Source organism: Hyperolius riggenbachi, chromosome 4, assembly GCF_040937935.1.
Source record: "Hyperolius riggenbachi isolate aHypRig1 chromosome 4, aHypRig1.pri, whole genome shotgun sequence".
Classification (NCBI taxonomy): Eukaryota; Metazoa; Chordata; class Amphibia; order Anura; family Hyperoliidae; genus Hyperolius; species Hyperolius riggenbachi.
The window spans coordinates 154,369,547-154,385,521 of record NC_090649.1 but is presented as its reverse complement, the minus strand read 5'-3'; positions in this window follow the sequence as shown (position 1 = coordinate 154,385,521).

Here is a 15,975-nt window from a genome sequence, read left to right as displayed (position 1 = left end):
AGCTTGCCTGCTGGTAGTCTGTGTGTGCTGAAACAACCCTTACTTAAAACAAGTCTAGAGGGGAAAAAAGGTTTGCAAGAAATATCTATAAACCTAAGTACTGTACAGCAGTGAGTTTGGTAACAGATATAGAAATTTAAAGCAAGTTTGGAATGAGAATAAAAATAAAAAAACAGATACTTACCTAAGGAGAGGGAAGGCTCCGGTCCTAAAGAGCCTTCTCGTTCTCCTCACAGTGTCCTTGTTCCTCTGCAGGCTCCTCCTTTGAATCTCCTGGCATGGGAGACTTCAGCAGTCTTTGGAAGCACTCGGACTCACGAAGACCGGTGGCTCTGTACTGCACTCGTGCGTGCGCAGTGTGGAATTGCCCATCTTTGGAAGCCTGAGTGCTTCTGAAGACTCGCAAAGCCAGCCCATCGCAGAAGGTGGGTCGTAGACTGCTAACGGGGAAGCCTGCGGGGGAATGTGGGGACCATGGGGAGACCGGGAAGGCTCTATATGAACCAGAGCCTTCCCTCTCCTTTAGTGATTATCTGTTTGTTTCTTTTTCCCTTCAGGCTTCCTTTAAATATGCACTGCTTTCTGGTAGCCCTGCCTCCTCTCCATGTGCCGTTCTGCCCTGTGTTTCCCTGCTGTGTAGGTAAGCTGCAGTTTATTGCTGTGCATGTATGACTGAGGAAAGTGTTTTTATTGGTATGAATTGTAAGCAACAATAAAAACAGTTAAAAACAGAAGCACATGGGCGACATGAATGAATAAATAATGCCCAACAATAATATGAAATGCTCCATACTCCATATAATGATATCATAATAAATAAATAAATAAGGTTCCCACATATATAGTGCATATATCAAGGCTCCAAAGGGAACTGAAATGGTGTATGCCTGTGCAAATAGGGAGAGTAAAGGGTGGCAGGTGAACGGTAGAGAAAGCACAGAGAACGTCTGGAAATAAGTAGAACCAAAAGTAGTGCAAGAGTGGCAACTAATAGGAAGGTGAAGGCAGAAGCGGTAAGACCGCTAAGGGCAAAGTGACAGTGCGCTTACCAGAAGGGGAACGAGAGGAGAGGAGCACGGGCCACCCATGTGTGACGCCATCGTGATTCGCAGCTGAACTGCGGCTTCTTCTGGGCATGCCCATGGGCAACCTGTAAAATTAAGAAAAACAACATAGTGCAAGTGCATGAATATGAATAAGTGCTGTCTTTTTTGGACTGTAAGACTCACCTTTTCTTCCCCAAAAGTAGGGGGAAAAGTCACTGCGTCTTATAGTCTAAATGCAGGGAGTTTCTGACTTGTAAACACCTGCCAATGAGAACCTCCAACCCGCCGCAATGTTGGGGAATCCCTGTACTGTGCCCATACAGAGGAGGACACAGGGGGACAAACAGAGGACACAGGGGGACATAAAGGGGCATAGAGGAGGACACAAAGGGGCATATAGTTGGACACAAGGAGGACAGAGGCAGACACATAGGGGACACAGGAGGGCACAAGGGGGACAGAGGAGGACACAGGGGGACAAACGGAGGACACGGGGACACAAAGGGGCATAGAGGAGGACACAAAGGGGACAGAGGAGGACACAGGGAGACACAAGAGGTACAAGGGGGCATAATGCACAAGATGCCCCTTCACCATGGATGCACCAGGTTTAGTATATAATATAAATATATATATATATATATATATATATATATATCCCCCCTGGTTTTTGTCCTCTAAACCTAGGTGCGACTTATGGTCAGGAGCGTCTTATAGTCAGAAAAATATGGTAATCACAGAATCCAACACAACATCTTCACTGTAATCTCAGAAGTATTCACATTACTTCTCATTGAGAAAGCACATGGGGAAAGTGAACTGGTTCAGTCCTTTTGAGTGACAGTTTCAAGGGTATAAACCCAAAATGTCTCTTTCTGTAATAATAATTTGCCTTGGTTACCAGCTCTTCTGTTTTTTTTTTTTACATGTTCACAATTCAATTTTGGCATGCTGCGTTCTAATACTACCATCGTGTCTGTCTTGCTTTAAAGCAGAATACCATGGTTTGCATCCTTTCTCATCATCAAGAACTTACTGGAATACTGATACGTTTGCAGCATTTTTGTGGTTCTCAATGGCATCATCATTTTTCACCTTGGAATGCCTTTATAATCTAGCTGAACTGAAGTCATCCCAGTCTCAAAAGTACAATAATTCACATCCACAGGGAAACTGGATCTCTTAGATAATACAGACAATTCTAATGAGGCTCTATTTTTTCCCGTTAACTCCACAGCAAACCTAAACAGCAGCTTTTACGGGCAGAGAATTTATATCTGCACACGTAGAACCTCCCTATCCTTTGCTGTCAGGCTCCAGTGAAAGATGAATTTTGGGAAAAGTAGTGCTAATGATGCAAGTCTTCCTTGCTCCTCTGGATGTAGGGCTAATACAAATGAAGGGGAGGATGAGGAAAAACCAATCATGTGCACATAGCCTCACTAACCTCGCCACACTGGAGGAATTCATAGATCATATCAATTCAGCAATGTTCTGTGTCAGTCTTGCCAGTGTCAAAGAGACATTGTATTCACTGACCTGCTCATAAGGAACACATTTCAGAACTATGTACCGGAGATAAGAGATAACATTATTTCCATTTTACGCTGATCTTTCCAACCTTGGTAAAAAATAATTCCATTATGATTTATTAATAAGGAGCCATAGCACAAATTTGTTAGCATGTTTTTTCTCTTCATGGTGATTGACAAGTTGGCCCTACCAAGACCTACAATGGATTGTGTCAAGTCAGCTGTAGGAAGTAAAATAGATTTGTGATTAGTCTACGGATTTAAATACCCTTAGGGTATTTCAGATTTAATTAACTCCAGATTTAAAAATTGTATTTGTTTTGTCACTGTAGGGAGATTTACCCAATTCAGCTCATGCCATGGCAGTGATTAGGGAATTGATCTGACGGGGACTCAAAAAGTAGTAAAATCCAAAAGCAATTCTAATTTCTTTTCAATCTACCTGTGCTTGTGCTTTAACTACTCTAAGGCCACATACAGACATCAGACCATAGTCTTTGGAAAATGAAAGATCACAGACCAATCTTACCACCCTTCCTGTAGTATAAGAGCCATACTCTACACAGTCTTTTCTATGGAGCTGAACTCCACATCAGGAAAAAATCTTGGCAAGATGCTGCACACACAGATGCTGTACAGACACAAAAGATCATTATCTGCAAAAGATCTGTTCCTGCCAAAAATCCATTCCTGCAAATTGCGTACGTTAAAAAGGGGCGCTGGGAAAAAAGGGCGCCGGGTTTTTAACGATAAGCATGGATAACGTTTAAAAATGTATTGTACTGTATTTCGTTTAAAATTAATGTTTTTTAAAGTTATAAATCATTAAATAATGTGCATTAAATCGGCAATTGTAAAAACGTTAATCTTTCGTTTAAATAGTGAAACGTATAATAACGTTTAAAAATTTTTTACTAAGTAACCCTCCCTGTACCTACCCCTAACCCCTAGACCCCCCTGTTGATGCCTAAACCTAAGACCCCCCCTGTTGGTGCCTAAGTAACCCTCCCTGTACCTACCCCTAACCCCTAGACCCCCCTGTTAGTGCCTAAACCTAAGACCCCCCTGTTGGTGCCTAAACCTAAGACCCCCCTGTTAGTGCCTAAACCTAAGACCCCCCTGTTGGTGCCTAAACCTAAGACCCCCCTGTTGGTGCCTAAACCTAAGACCCCCCTGTTGGTGCCTAAACCTAAGACCCCCCTTTTGGTGCCTAAACCTAAGACCCCCTGTTGGTGCCTAAACCTAAGACCCCCCTGTTGGTGCCTAAACCTAAGACCCCCCTGTTGGTGCCTAAACCTAAGACCCCCCTGTTGGTTTTTTCGTTTAAAAATAATGTAAAAAAAAAAAAAAAAAAGTACTGTTTTTCGTTTAAAAATAATGTTTGGAAAAAAATATTGTACTGTTTTTCGTTTAAAAATAATATTTAAAAATGTATAAATCATTAAATAATGTGTAATCATGAGAAACAGTAATAAAACATTAAGTCTCCGGGCGCCGCTTTTAAAACGTTAGTTTTCTCCGGCGCCCTTTTTTCCTATCGGGCGCCCATTAAACGATATTTATTATAGGAGTGAATGGCGGCGCCCGATTTGTCCACTAGCCTCAGGCGCCCGAATTTACTGTTACCGTCTAGGAGATCCGCAGATCATCATACACACATGATTTAACTGACATTCATCTGCAGATCAGATCCACCAGGATGGATTTTCAGATCTGCAGATCTGCAGATGAATGTCAAACATACATCAAATATGGACATTAGTACAAAATACAGAACATGTGGTTACAAATGACAGATGTAGCATGATGAATGCAATGTATAACAGAGTGTGAGCTATGCAATGAACAACAAAATCCAACACACAAAAGGGTGAGAGAGCCCTTCCCTTGGGAGCTTACAATCTAAATCTATAACTAACCCTTCCTGTCATGGATTTATTCCCAAAACGCTCTTGCTGTGTGTGTGTGTGTGTGTGTTGTGTGTGTGTGTGTATGGTGTGTGTGGTGTGTGTGTATGGAGTGTGTGTGTGTGCGCGTGTGTGCGCGTGTGTGTGTGTGTGTGTGGTGTGTGTATGGTGTGTGTGTGAGTGTGTGTGTGACTGCAACAGAACACTAAAGCATAGTACACACTTTCAAATAAGATTGGCCAATCACTGACCAATTTTACCACCTCCATATAGTATGTGAGTCAACAGATATTGAATACTATGAGCAGATTGTGTAGGTAATCCCTCATACTACATGGAGGTGGTAAAATCGGTCAGTGATTGGACAATCATATTTGAAGGTTTGTACCAGGCTTTAAGCAGCTTTGCCATGTTCTGATATATCCCAGTTGAGGTTTGCAATCTTTTGCCACCTAATAACATAATATTTAAAGGAATTTTTTTTTGATCGTGTATGTGCAATAAATAAAAATATCAGCAACCCCGAGAATAACACAGAACTTATCCCACAATTCCCATTTATTTCAATAGTGTCCCTAGGCAGAGTAATTCTTACTGAAGTCTGGAAAACTTAAAGGGATACTGTAGGGGGGTCAGGGGAAAATGAGTTGAACTTACCCGGGGCTTCTAACGATCCCCCGCAGACATCCTGTGTTGGCGCAGCCACTCACCGATGCTCCGGCCCCGCCTCCGGTTCACTTCTGGAATTTCAGACTATAAAGTCTGAAAACCACAGCGCCTGCGTTGCCGTGTCCTCGATCCCGCTGATGTCATCAAGAGAGCACAGCGCAGGCCCAGTATGGTCTGTGTCTGCGCAGTACACTCCTGGTGACATCAGCGGGATTGAGGACACGGGCGTGCAGGCGCAGTGGTTTTCTGACTTTGAAATCAGAAATTCCAGAAGTGAACTGGAGACGGGGCCGGAGCATCGGTGAGTGGCTGCGCCAACACAGGATGTCTGCAGGGGACCATTAGAAGCCCTGGGTACGTTCAGCTCATTTTCCCCCGACCCCCCTACAGTATCCCTTTAATGGCAACATAATGCAGCTATCCCTGGAATGTGCAGAGAAAATGTTCTATAAAATTGATGCTGGGTTTTAAAGTGAACCCGACGTGAAAATAAACTGATGAGATAAACAATTGTATTTATCCTCCTACTCCTAAAAAGGACCCTTTTTTAGCAATCCCATATTTTAATTTAATACTCAAACATGTATAAAGTAGATTGAATGTTTTAGAGAACTGCGCATGTGCAAAATACTAATGGCAACTGGCATCGGGTGCGCGCCAGCGGGACCACGGAAGGGATCAGGAGAATGCCAGGGGACCTTGCGGGCTACAGTGTGTGTGTGTGTGTGTGGGGGGGGGGGGGTTGGGCTCCAAGTTAGTCTAGAATTTTTTTTTTTTATCGCACTGCTCAGGGTCCCTTTAATTGACCTATAGTTAAAGCGGAATATAACCCTGCATTTCAACTTTGCTCTAAAACATTATTTACAGTATATTATATGCAACCAGCATTTTTTTTTACTAGACCAGCATTGGAAGGGTTACACAGAGGTTTAAAGTTCCTGGAGATTTCTGCAGACGCATCCAAAGCTGACATAGATACATTTTGTTTACATAAATGTATCTAAGTGTTGAATGTGACTCATCTCTCTCACTGAGGAGTTGGAGGACAGTCAAAGAGTGTGTAACATTTCTCAATAGATACATATAACTAAATAGAATGTAACAATCTGAACTTCTGCATATCTCTCCACTGAACTTGAAACCTCTGTGTTTAACCCTTCCAATGCTGGTCTAGTAAAAAAAAAAATGCTTTTTGCATATAATATGCTGTAAATAATGTTTTAGAGCAAAGTTGAAATGCAGGGTTATATTCCGCTTTAAAATAAATAAATTATTGACCTTTTTTCTAGCTCTCCCCTGCCCTCAGATGTTGTATTCTGCCAGGAAAACTTTTATGACTGCAACTTGCTTACCAGTGAGGTTTACTATATTCCTGACAAGGTACCGGCAAAACAGAAGCTGTCACTGGTATGCCTGAAAATTAACTCTTGCAGGCAGCAAAATAAAAAAAATCAAAACAGCCTGGTTAGTACCGTAATATGTTTTGCACTGTACATACACGTGTTTATCTTAGTTTATCTTATCATGTCACATGTCGCCTCGGTTACACTTTAAGCATCAATTGGTTAAGAAAAGTATGACAAATCTGCAGGCTATTTGGTAGTGCAAGTGATAACCACCACATTCAATCACCTCTCACATCTTCCTCTGAAGTGGGTGTCTGCAAAAAAACTTACTCTGAAACCACTTAGATTAGACTGGCGTAGTGTCCTAGAAACATGTGTTTTAGCTTACTGGTCAGTATTATTGAATGAATAATATCATGTGATAAATTATTTGGGATACGATTCCACAGCTCAGCAGCTGGAATAATACTTAGTAAGTATGAAACAGATAATCTTAAACCTACAGATGGATACTTTACTATTACTAAATGAAAAATGATGACGCAGTTCATATGGTTCACATTATCGTTATTGAATTATTATTACTGATATCCAGTTCTGGAAAGTGAATTTGAGCTAGTCTGTAGCAAAGCAAAACTAGAAAAGAATTTGAAAGGAATCAATTTGTTTTAGGCGAGGGGTTATTAGGGAATCTCATATCTTAAATCACTGCTGAAACTCTTCTGCAAAGATCCACAACTGTTTAAGCCCTAGCGCTGAATTTGTTTTAAAGTGGACCTGAACATAGAGAAATGCACCCTGTATGTATTTAGAGAGTTTAACCTCTCTAATTCACTTTCATCTATGGCTAATCACAAGTGTAATTTGATCTCTCAGCTCAGGAATCTCAGCAGCCTCGGAAGAGCAGGATATGTATCAGCTGTAACACAGAAATGAGTTCAGGTCCACTTTAATAATTGCTTTTCTGCAATCAAAGAGAAGTAATTAATAATCATAAGGCAGAAATGAAATGTTTACTTCACTAGGACTATGCAATCCTAAGAGTGAATTTCCACTGCAGCCGAATCACAGCGGTTTCTTGCATGCAAATTTGGATGCAGAAACGCAGTTTATTGAAGACAATAGACTACATACGAATCATGTGCAGAAAAAAAACCACTGCTGCAGTTTTCTGCATGACGCATCCAAATGTCCATAGACATATACGGCTTGGCTATAGCGATTTGGATGCAAATTCGCATCAGCCCAAGTGCTGTATCCATTCCTGAAACCTCAGTGGAAATGCAGCCTAAAGCTGGGTTCACACTTAGAGTACATCTGTTGTCATCATCCACAGAATAAAAGGCAAAGGTTTGCAATAAAATGTATTATTGTGAGTAGTCACAGACGCTGTGCAGATGCCCCTCTGTTAGTATGTGTCCTAATGCCAGCCCTATAATATGCATAATGCAGCATGCAAGCATATTGTGCACCAAGCTATCTAAAAATTAGGAGCACATATCCTAACATTCTTCTGGGGCAATTTACACAGCTCTTGCTGTTGTGCGTATGGTGCAAGTGGAAGAATATTGCAGAGCCCTTCTAAGCTTAGTTCTGATGCACTATCTTGCTCCACTCTTTGCACACTATAACACAGTGCTGTTAAAAGTCTAGGAACAACGTACATAACTATGTCCCCTGCTAAGAAAACACACTGGTCGATAACCACCAGATCGACCAACAGATAGGTGCCTCTCTGATCGAATCTGATCCCAGAGGGATCTATTGGCAGCCCATACACAGCACACAGATTTTGAATCGATTTCTGCATTAAATCGATTCAAAACCTGTGGAGCCGCACCGCCCCCAGGCCTCCCCCAGCCAGCAGCAATAATATCACCTGGCCACCGGTACAAGTCACTTCTTCCGGCGTCCTCTTCACTTCCTGTCCCGTCCTGTGGCAAGCCGAAGTTCAAACAGTAAAAGGCGCTCTACTGTTTGAACTTCGGCTTGTTACAGGACGGGACAGGAAATGCAGAGGACATGGAGAAGAAGGCCAGAAGAAAGTAGTGCCAGCACGGACCGGGGACTCACACCAGCAGATAGGTGATAGTATTGCTGCCGCTGGTCGTCGTCGAATCAAGCGCTGCTAGCGTCGCGCACCTGACTTGTCAACGATCTAGCAAAATTTTCCGTGGGGACTGATCGACTGAATCGACCGATGTCAGATGGAAATCAGTTGATCGGTCAACGTTTGTGTTAAGGATTTCATAGCAGATTCGATCACTTAAAATGCAAAGAGGAGGGGTACATAATAATATATATCCTGATACGGTAAAATGTAAACAGTGCCCCCCTACATATATCTAACAAAGTGCAAAAAGCCAATGTACCCTTGTATACAGGTAGATCTAACCAATCTGTTCAATGTAATCAAATAAGGCTTGTGTAGTCAGATAAGCCACAAAGTGAAACCTGATCACCAAGAGACACAAGCAACGGTGACAAGTAAAATGGTGGACAACACCAAAAGTGCAGGAAGAGCCCCACCATGTGAATGAGGAGGGTGAAACATAGCAAAGGGAGTAGTGAAAAGAGAGAGGAAGACTGCATGTAAGATTTGCACAGAGGCACAATAAAGGGCAGTGAATTAGCGCATGGCCGTGCTGGAGTGTAGAAGGGCTTTCCAGGCTATAAAGAGGAGTGAGAGGGAAGGCCGAGGTGACCCCCGCTCAGGGCCACACAGTCTAAGCAGCTTCTTCCCGATGTTAAGAAGGACGAGGGGAGCCTCATTTGTATCCAGAGGCTTCCCCCTTCCGAGCCAAGTACCCCCCAGGAGAACTTTTTTGACTACAGATGCTCTTTAAAAAAGATGTTTTAGTGCATGAACAACCGTAAACACATTAGAGCTAGAACAGTGCCTCTGATGGTCATGTTTGAATTCACAGCCTCGTGTGGTTACCTCAGTACTCACTTACAGCCAACCTTTTGTAAATTAATATTTTAAAAATGGTGACACTCTATGCATGCTGAAGTCACTGGCATGCTTAGCAGAGTATGCTTCCATTATGTCTTCCTATAGTTGGCTCTGCCCAGGGTTTTCAGCATGCATTTACATTGCTTCCTTATTTTAAACAGTCACAGTAAAAGTTGTACTATAAGGGCAGCACTAGTATTACATTCTGTAACCAATATGCGTACCAATACTATTGCTAAAGCCACTCTGTTACATTTTCAATCGCAATATATGCAGTCAAACACTATTACTCTTTTACTTGCCTGGCTACCTGTCATTTCCAGGTCAGAAGTATGTCTCAATAAATCACACCCATCGCTGACACAGGAGATCAGGGATGTAATGGTATGCATAGAAAATCTATTGCTTATGATTCTCTCTCTTTAGAGCAGGGTAACTATGTGCTGTGTTCTGAGAAATACTGTGACATCAAATGGTTTTATGAATAATAAGCCTTGGAGGTTTATCTCACATATTCTAACTTGCACCTTTTGCTGGGAGCTCCAAGCATGATATACAGATCTGTCAAAGTCTGGGTGGGGATATATTTGTCTTGTAGTTGATGCTCTCATTTCTTTCTTCGCTGCCTTTTAAGTTACCGAATGGGAAAATGTAAAAGCTTATAAACACTGACTCAATGGCTTCATTTCAGAAACACGACAAAGATGTACAATTGTGCTGCAAATATACCCGGTAGATAGCCATCAGTTTCTATTGCAGTTTCAGGCAGGGATCTGCGCACGTATTCTTCCGTTGTCGGTGAGTTGGGGACAGGGTGAGCCAAGTGATGGCTCATCCTGCTGGCGCTCAAATTCCAGGCGGGGAGCGCACTATATTGGTACCAAGCGTCAAAACCACCTGCTTCGAGGGATTACACTTGGGGAATCGCACATGGTATTTTCACATGCTCACATTATTGCGGTTCCCACATGCACGAAAAAAAAAAGATCTCCTGCATGCACTACTTTTTCGCACAATGCGTGTGATTTCCTTTGCTCACAGTCAGCTGCTGTCAGATGACTCCAGGCTGACACATGTGGAAAACACCCACTAAAAACAAGAATCCTTGGTTTTTGGTGGACCCAAGTGTGATCCGAATCTCAGAGTGCCATGGTTTAGCATGGATCAGTGTTAACTTGTGATGCTGAGGAGATACAAAGCTTAGATATGGTAGAAGCATGTCCAAGGAAAAGGGGGTACCAGTGAGTGGTTAAAATGCTCTGAGAGGAAGGAAGTGTGTTAGATGATTAGTGAAAATGTATCAGCTGAGATGCGGAGTAACTAACATGAGAGATGTGGCTTTCTTAGTTGTTTGGACTTAGCTTGAAGAGAATGTTGGAAAGCTGTTTGAAGTCAGAGTGAATTATGACAGAGTTAGAGAATATATTGGCCAGTGGAATAATTACAATTCATGGGGCCCTGCAGCGAATCTTTGATGGGGCCCCCCAATGTTGACACTCCTTCCCTTGCCTCCCCTTGGTGCCCTTCATGGCCTTGGGGCCCATCATGATCTTCACACCCATAACAAGTGTAGCCACAAAAACACCTGATCTGAAGTATAGTCCGCTGTATAAGAGAAGGTTAGTAGCTGGGGCCCTCCACAGCTCTGAGCCCCCCTGTGATCACAGGGGCTGCTCCCCTTTAGTTACGCCCCTGATTATGGCCCTGAGTTACAGCAGAGGGTAACAAGCCTTTGTAGCTCTGGGCACAGCTCACTGTGATGTTCAGGGGATGGATCTGCTTACAAAAATCCAAAAAACAATCAAGCCAGAGAGTGTAGGCCTTCAAGGTACATGCCTATTATTCTGCATATGAGTTTTACCATGAAAATGCATATACACACAACCCTTTAGCACCTCTCTGAAGCCTATTTAAAGACACCTGGAAGTGCTGTAAGATGTCTTATGGGACCCCCCATGTCGGCTAGTTATAACTTTGAGGTGCAGTACCAAAACGGGAGTGCAATTCACTTGTGCCAGCAGCAATGCTGGAAGTAACTGTCTGCAAAGGTGGAACCACAGGGCGTGAGAGGAAGGTAAGTTCCGCCATCATCACTGTCAAGGTTTACACAATATGCCAAACATTGATGTGTCTATAGTATTTTAACTGATGCATTGTAATCCGTTGGCATGTGTTTTGATCCTCTTCTGTTTGCCATTTTTGTGCTTTGATAGTTTTGTTGCAATTAATATTCTGTCTTTTTTAACAGAATGGAGATAATAGCATCCCGTACTAGATGCAGCAGCTTCTTCATGTGGTTGCAGAGCTCTTTCGTGAGTTCAGTAAGCACAGTAGCCCGGTGATTTTGGCGTTTTTTTGTGTGAGAGTCTTGTCATACAACTCTGGGAACACCTGCACCCTAATTATTAGGTTCTTCGTGTTAAAGAATTGCCTGGTGGACATTTTTAAGGAATGCTTTGTGACTTGCTGCAGAAATTCTGCCTAGTGTGCTCCTTGTTGTCTCTTTCTCCTTGTGACAGGCATCCAAGATGTAGTGGAACAGGAAGCTCTTGACAGAAATTTAGTCACCACTGCTTCCATTAAAATGGACACACAATACAATCCCGTGTTATCACTGACTTTCGTTATGTCAAATTCTGTCCCACTGTCCAGAAAAATGCATGCAGCAGGACTGTCTACAATAGACAGAAACGGAAAGGATAAGTGTTAAAAAGGCACTTAGATAATCATTGAAGTATTCAACATACCCATTATGTATCTTCTCTTTTGATGGTCAAAATGCAGGGCAGCAGTCATTGTGTGAATGGGGTGTCTCTCTCCTAGAGTCTGCATGGGCAATATGGAAACCATTTCACCTTCTCAAGTGCTGGAAAGTAGCAGTAAGGTGGTGCTGGCCCAGTGTAGCAAGTTCTTACTAGTCCTTGTAAGTCAGACTAAAGAAGGCCAAATGAGAAGATGATGAAGATTGAAGAATGGAATGTCAAGAAGAAAGGATGACTGTCCCCATATACAGTAGAGTTTGCCGCACAGTGAAATTTAACTCGATATTCTGACATTATTATGCTGTTGTGCAAGGCTGTATTACCCAGGCCAGAGCCTTAAGAGTGGATTAAGATTCAGGAAATGGCTAGATATGTCAAGTGAGTAATCTGTCTGCTTTCCCAAGTACAACATTCAGGTATCCAGGCTGATCATCCAGGAGAGATGATAAAATCCAGCAATTATAGAACCTCTCTTTACCCTAATTTCAATTTGAAATTAGATGTAGTACTACTAACATTGGATGGGATCAGGCACGGGCAGGGCCGAGGAAGAGGAGAGGGAGGCTCCAGCCTCTGGGCACAGTGTAGGAGCACAACTTACTCAGCTATCATTCCCCTATTCTGAAAGAAATGAGAAAAGGGGTACATGGCAGTGATTTCAAGTCAGATTATTCGAGAATAAGGTGTTGGGGGCCTGGGGCACCTCTTAGTGTAATAGCAATCAGTGTGTGACGGCTGGGGTGGGAAGGATGGAGGGGCGCACTTTGGTGTCTCTGCCTTGGGTGCTGGAGGACCTTGTTGGGATCAGGGGTATCAGTCTTAAGGCATAGGAAGTGTTTAGTTGGGTAATGGACATAATGACAGACCAAGCAGAATCATGGAATGTTAGAATTTGGGTTTTAAGTTGCTGCAGGAATAAAATATTTAGGCATAGCGATAGATTGGGTGGCCACAGAAGGGTGTTTATGTCAGAATATGAAGTTTGTAAGCTTAAGCATTTTCAGTGGCTAGGAAAGGATATAAGTAACACCAAGAAGGTGAGGTTGAGACAGCTGTAGTTACTGTTAGGAAATATCAATCTCACATGTGGCCTCTGCCGATGGTTCACATCACGTTAGTTATACAGACAAATGGCTGGTACTATTATTTTTGCAGCAGATGTGCAGGGGAGAATCACAGTGGGCATGCAGTGGAGATTTAGGGTCACAATTTTGCATGAAACAACTGTTGGCAGGTGAAAGTCATGTTTAACACAATTTCGATGTACATGTTTGTCTGCCCCATGCCTCAACAAGGGGGACCATATTGCTCTCGAAATGATCGTAGGTTACACGGTCTTATGTATTACGTGTGTGTGATGGGACGGCAAACGTTATATGAAGTTCTAGCAAGTCTGTGTGTGGATTCCTCCTTTGGATTCTGGATGTCTAGTAAAACTCATGGAGAAGCATGTGATTTTTTTGATCATCTGATAGATTTGCAAAGCTCTGATTTGCTGTGATTTCATCCTGCTTTAGCACATGACCATGACTAGCAAATCAGAACCTTACAATATCTATCACCTGACCAAATTGATCACATGTTTTTCCATTAAGTTCTCCTACACATGACCATGCCTATTGACAAGTTGGACTTAATGGCTCTGTAAAATGAATAAACAGGACTTTGGGTTTCATCTCAGAAGGTACTGACTGTAAAAGAACAGTGTGTCCCCGATATTCCTCTCACAAAAAAATGTATTTTCAATGCTTATTCTCTGTGGTTTGGAGTATAAGATTTCACCAATCAAGGTTTGGATTTTCCAGTGTAATACAGATGTTATGGCTCTGGGTTTGCCTAAATGATACAACTGGACGACAGGTACCTAAACTGTGATTATAAACTGTGATGTAACATCATAGTCTGAAGACTGGTAAACTTACAGTAAATAAAGACAGTTGTCATACAGTCAGAGCTGGAACATGGTGAGAAAGCTGATGCAGGCAGTGAATAGAGGCATGATTAGCAGCCCAGGAACAGGCCTTGGTAATAATAAGAGTAAGATAATATTATATCTTAGCTAACAAGAATCTACATCAGGGGTCTAGTCCTAGGAAAAGAAGTGAGTGGACTCACTCAGAGAACTCCTGCGCCGCGCGCAGCCGTAGGCCAAAAACGGGCGTGGTCAAGCACACCGTGGGCGTGGTCATGGGTGGGGCCAAATATACATGACCTTAGCGGTGATGTAAAAGGTCTGCCGAGGAAGTTTGAGCTCTGCCGTAGTGTATCCCCCAAAAATAGATGTAATCTGACAGCATTTCACCAAAAATACACATAATCTGGTAGAAGTTCCTCCAAAATACAGATAATATGGAAGTGGTTCCCCCAAAATAGACAATGAGGCAGCAGCAGTTCTACCAACATACACATAATTTGGAAGCAGTTCCCCAAAATACGCGAAACCTGGCAGCGGAGCACTCAAAATACACGTAACACCCAAAGGACATATAATCTGGCAGTAGTGGTCCCCCAAACATACACAATCTGGCAGCAGTTCCCCAAAATACACGTAATCTGGCAGCAGCCGTTCCCCTAACATACACATAATCTGGCAGCTGTTCCCCAAAATACATAACAGCGGTTCCACAAAAATGCAGATAATCTGACAGCAGTTCCCCCAAAATAGCCAGGTCTATAGGTGTCCCCAGTATAAGTAGCCATGAGTATAGTAGTCCCCTCCCCAGTATGTGTAGCCAGAGGTATAGTTGCCTAGTATATGTAGCCAGTGGTATATATGCCCAGTATATGTAGGCAGGGGTATATATGCCCAGTATATGTAGGCAGGGGTATATGTGCCCAGTATATGTAGCCAGGGTGCCCAGTATATGTAGGCAGGGGTATATATGCCCAGTATATGTAGGCAGGGGTATATGTCCCCAGTATATGTAGGCAGGTGTATATGTCCCCAGTATATGTAGGCAGGGGTATATGTGCCCAGGTAGCCAGGGGTATATGTCCCCAGTATATGTAGGCAGGGTATATGTGCCCAGGAAGCCAGGGGTATATGTCCCCAGTATATGTAGCCAGGGGTATGTCCCCAGTATATGTAGGCAGGTGTATATGTCCCCAGTATATGTAGCCAGGGGTATGTCCCTAGTATATGTAGGCAGGTGTATATGTGCCCAGGTAGCCAGGGGTATATGTCCCCAGTATATGTAGCCAGGGGTATGTCCCCAGTATATGTAGGCAGGTGTATATGTCCCCAGTATATGTAGGCAGGGTATATGTGCCCAGGTAGCCAGGGGTATGTCCCCAGTATATGTAGGCAGGTGTATATGTCCCCAGTATATGTAGCCAGGGGTATGTCCCCAGTATATGTAGGCAGGGTATATGTGTCCAAGTAGCCAGGGGTATATGTCCCCAGTATATGTAGCCAGGGGTATATGTCCCCAGTATATGTAGCCAGGGGTATATGTCCCCAGTATATGTAGGCAGGAGTATATGTCCCCAGTATATGTAGGCAGGGGTATATGTCCCCAGTATATGTAGGCAGGGGTATATGTCCCCAGTATATGTAGGCAGGTGTATATGTCCCCAGTATATGTAGCCAGGGGTTATATATGCCCAGTATATGTAGCCAGGGGTATATGTCCCCAGTATATGTAGGCAGGGGTTTATGTGCCCAGGTAGCCAGGTGTGCCCCCACTCGGAGGGAGCAGAGCAGAGAAGGAGAGCTATGGGGACAGCGGGGATGGGCGGACATTCCCCCCCCCCCCCC